Source organism: Euprymna scolopes, chromosome 42 (assembly GCF_053919585.1).
Source record: "Euprymna scolopes isolate OS-2025 chromosome 42, ASM5391958v1, whole genome shotgun sequence".
Lineage (NCBI taxonomy): Eukaryota > Metazoa > Mollusca > Cephalopoda > Sepiida > Sepiolidae > Euprymna > Euprymna scolopes.
In genome coordinates, this window is record NC_136523.1 from 29,613,650 (window position 1) to 29,619,293 (window position 5,644).

Sequence of the window (5,644 nt, forward strand, 5' to 3'; positions counted from 1 at the left end):
CGCAATAATTAAATATAGAAAAGCACAAGTACGCAATAATTAAATATAGAAAAACACAAGTACGCAATAATTAAATATAGAAAAAACACAAGTACGCAATAATTAAATATAGAAAAGCACAAGTACGCAATAATTAAATATAGAAAAGCACAAGTACGTAATAATTAAATATAGAAAAACACAAGTACGCAATAATTAAATATAGAAAAGCACAAGTACGCAATAATTAAATATAGAAAAGCACAAGTACGCAATAATTAAATATAGAAAAACACAAGTACGCAATAATTAAATATAGAAAAACACAAGTACGCAATAATTAAATATAGAAAAGCACAAGTACGTAATAATTAAATATAGAAAAACACAAGTACGCAATAATTAAATATAGAAAAGCACAAGTACGCAATAATTAAATATAGAAAAACACAAGTACGCAATAATTAAATATAGAAAAACACAAGTACGCAATAATTAAATATAGAAAAACACAAGTACGCAATAATTAAATATAGAAAAACACAAGTACGCAATAATTAAATATAGAAAAACACAAGTACGCAATAATTAAATATAGAAAAGCACAAGTACGCAATAATTAAATATAGAAAAAACACAAGTACGCAATAATTAAATATAGAAAAACACAAGTACGCAATAATTAAATATAGAAAAACACAAGTACGCAATAATTAAATATAGAAAAACACAAGTACGCAATAATTAAATATAGAAAAGCACAAGTACGTAATAATTAAATATAGAAAAACACAAGTACGCAATAATTAAATATAGAAAAAACACAAGTACGCAATAATTACATATAGAAAAACACAAGTACGCAATAATTAAATATAGAAAAAACACAAGTACGCAATAATTAAATATAGAAAAAACACAAGTACGCAATAATTAAATATAGAAAAGCACAAGTACGCAATAATTAAATATAGAAAAACACAAGTACGCAATAATTAAATATAGAAAAAACACAAGTACGCAATAATTAAATATAGAAAAACACAAGTACGCAATAATTAAATATAGAAAAAACACAAGTACGCAATAATTAAATATAGAAAAAACACAAGTACGCAATAATTAAATATAGAAAAACACAAGTACGCAATAATTAAATATAGAAAAACACAAGTACGCAATAATTAAATATAGAAAAGCACAAGTACGCAATAATTAAATATAGAAAAGCACAAGTACGCAATAATTAAATATAGAAAAACACAAGTACGCAATAATTAAATATAGAAAAACGCAAGTACGCAATAATTAAATATCGAAAAGCACAAGTACGCAATAATTAAATATAGAAAAAACACAAGTACGCAATAATTAAATATAGAAAAGCACAAGTACGTAATAATTAAATATAGAAAAGCACAAGTACGCAATAATTAAATATAGAAAAGCACAAGTACGCAATTATTAAATATAGAAAAACACAAGTACGCAATAATTAAATATAGAAAAACACAAGTACGCAATAATTAAATATAGAAAAACACAAGTACGCAATAATTAAATATAGAAAAGCACAAGTACGCAATAATTAAATATAGAAAAACACAAGTACGCAATAATTAAATATAGAAAAACACAAGTACGCAATAATTAAATATAGAAAAGCACAAGTACGTAATAATTAAATATAGAAAAGCACAAGTACGCAATAATTAAATATAGAAAAACACAAGTACGCAATAATTAAATATAGAAAAACACAAGTACGCAATAATTAAATATAGAAAAGCACAAGTACGCAATAATTAAATATAGAAAAACACAAGTACGCAATAATTAAATATAGAAAAACACAAGTACGCAATAATTAAATATAGAAAAGCACAAGTACGCAATAATTAAATATAGAAAAACACAAGTACGCAATAATTAAATATAGAAAAACACAAGTACGTAATAATTAAATATAGAAAAGCACAAGTACGCAATAATTAAATATAGAAAAGCACAAGTACGCAATAATTAAATATAGAAAAACACAAGTACGCAATAATTAAATATAGAAAAGCACAAGTACGCAATAATTAAATATAGAAAAACACAAGTACGCAATAATTAAATATAGAAAAGCACAAGTACGCAATAATTAAATATAGAAAAACACAAGTACGCAATAATTAAATATAGAAAAACACAAGTACGCAATAATTAAATATAGAAAAACACAAGTACGCAATAATTAAATATAGAAAAAACACAAGTACGCAATAATTAAATATAGAAAAGCACAAGTACGTAATAATTAAATATAGAAAAACACAAGTACGCAATAATTAAATATAGAAAAGCACAAGTACGTAATAATTAAATATAGAAAAACACAAGTACGCAATAATTAAATATAGAAAAGCACAAGTACGCAATAATTAAATATAGAAAAACACAAGTACGCAATAATTAAATATAGAAAAGCACAAGTACGTAATAATTAAATATAGAAAAGCACAAGTACGCAATAATTAAATATAGAAAAACACAAGTACGCAATAATTAAATATAGAAAAAACACAAGTACGCAATAATTAAATATAGAAAAGCACAAGTACGCAATTGAACATAGAAAAACACGTAATAATTAAATATAGAAAAAACACAAGTACGCAATAATTAAATATAGAAAAGCACAAGTACGCAATAATTAAATATAGAAAAACACAAGTACGCAATAATTAAATATAGAAAAGCACAAGTACGCAATAATTAAATATAGAAAAACACAAGTACGCAATAATTAAATATAGAAAAACACAAGTACGCAATAATTAAATATAGAAAAGCACAAGTACGCAATAATTAAATATAGAAAAACACAAGTACGCAATAATTAAATATAGAAAAACACAAGTACGTAATAATTAAATATAGAAAAGCACAAGTACGCAATAATTAAATATAGAAAAGCACAAGTACGCAATAATTAAATATAGAAAAACACAAGTACGCAATAATTAAATATAGAAAAGCACAAGTACGCAATAATTAAATATAGAAAAACACAAGTACGCAATAATTAAATATAGAAAAGCACAAGTACGCAATAATTAAATATAGAAAAACACAAGTACGCAATAATTAAATATAGAAAAACACAAGTACGTAATAATTAAATATAGAAAAGCAAAAGTACGCAATAATTAAATATAGAAAAAACACAAGTACGCAATAATTAAATATAGAAAAACACAAGTACGCAATAATTAAATATAGAAAAGCACAAGTACGTAATAATTAAATATAGAAAAAACACAAGTACGCAATAATTAAATATAGAAAAACACAAGTACGCAATAATTAAATATAGAAAAGCACAAGTACGTAATAATTAAATATAGAAAAACACAAGTACGCAATAATTAAATATAGAAAAACACAAGTACGTAATAATTAAATATAGAAAAGCACAAGTACGCAATAATTAAATATAGGAAAAACACAAGTACGCAATAATTAAATATAGAAAAACACAAGTACGTAATAATTAAATATAGAAAAGCACAAGTACGCAATAATTAAATATAGAAAAGCACAAGTACGTAATAATTAAATATAGAAAAACACAAGTACGCAATAATTAAATATAGAAAAGCACAAGTACGTAATAATTAAATATAGAAAAACACAAGTACGCAATAATTAAATATAGAAAAGCACAAGTACGCAATAATTAAATATAGAAAAACACAAGTACGCAATAATTAAATATAGAAAAGCACAAGTACGCAATAATTAAATATAGAAAAGCACAAGTACGCAATAATTAAATATAGAAAAACACAAGTACGCAATAATTAAATATAGAAAAAACACAAGTACGCAATAATTAAATATAGAAAAGCACAAGTACGCAATAATTAAATATAGAAAAGCACAAGTACGTAATAATTAAATATAGAAAAACACAAGTACGCAATAATTAAATATAGAAAAGCACAAGTACGCAATAATTAAATATAGAAAAGCACAAGTACGCAATAATTAAATATAGAAAAACACAAGTACGCAATAATTAAATATAGAAAAACACAAGTACGCAATAATTAAATATAGAAAAGCACAAGTACGTAATAATTAAATATAGAAAAACACAAGTACGCAATAATTAAATATAGAAAAGCACAAGTACGCAATAATTAAATATAGAAAAACACAAGTACGCAATAATTAAATATAGAAAAAACACAAGTACGCAATAATTAAATATAGAAAAGCACAAGTACGCAATTGAACATAGAAAAACACGTAATAATTAAATATAGAAAAAGATGTTTAAAAATCAGATTTGACCGATTTCATTCAGATTAACGAAAGTTAACAAATTAACTTTTTCTTAGATCCAGTTAAGATCTTCACTTAATCTTAATGATTTGATCCAAATGAAATTCTCTGTCTATTTTTATTTCTTGTGTTTCTTTCTGCTGTTTTTCCTATCTTTAATGAATTCTGCCTCTATAACTTCTCATTCTATTAGACATTGTGTATGTTATATATATATATATATATATATATATATATATATATATATATATATATATATATATATATATATATATTCACTACACTGAAGAAGAGAGAAGGATCGTTCGAAAATTGTATTTGCAAAAAAAAGTTTTATCTTTTTTTTCATAATATTATATTGTATTCCTACACGTCACCAATAGAAAACAAATAAAGAAAATTTATAAGCTTTTATACTTTTCGCATTTTTATGTGTATATGTATATATCTACATGAAATGCGAAAATTTCTGTATAGTTTAGTTGCCATATATATTTTCAAAACTTACTATACTTATATATGCGTATGTATGCTTGTGTGTATGTATTCAAATTAAAGAGTATTTGAAAGTATGAGTATTTTAAAATAAATCCTATCTTGAAGATACTGCACAATAGACTAGACTATTAACTTCTTCTAATGAGAAAAGTGTAACTTTTCGAAACTCCATAGAATAATAATTTCTATTGCGTCTCCCTTTTTTCCGAATGATTGCTTGTTTTAACGATACTTCTCTCGTTTTCGCAGTTCTTCAACTTAGTTAAACAATAGGAAACTTTACTTTGGGAACGGCTCGTATGACGGTCTCTCTCTCTCTCTCTCTCTCTCTCTCTCTCTCTCTCTCTCTCTCTCTCTCACACACACACACACATTATATATATTGTGTGTGTGTTTAGGCAGCATTTTTTTTTCATTTAATTAAATAATATTAAAGACAACAGAGAGCATGTGGTTATGAAATTAAATTCAATTAAAAGAATGTTGAATATGTTTAGCAGGATAATTCATAGAGTAAATGTGGTATTGTGGTGATTTCTGAAGTGAAAATAGACAAATTGTGAAAGAATTGCATGAAAATGCTTATTGGAATGAGTCAAAATGTGTCAAGTTAAAAAAAGGATAGACAGGATGACTGCAAAAGTAATGGCCGGAAACCTTCACGGCTGTGGCAATTGTTATTCCAAGCATATGTGACGAAGAAAACCGCGAATCAAATGTATCCAAGGAAAAGAAACAAAAACTTTATTCATTTTTATTTTTTTATTTATTAGAAAAAATGTTTTCCCGGTATCAAAAAGTTAGTTTTGTTTTAGAATCGAAAACCTCGACT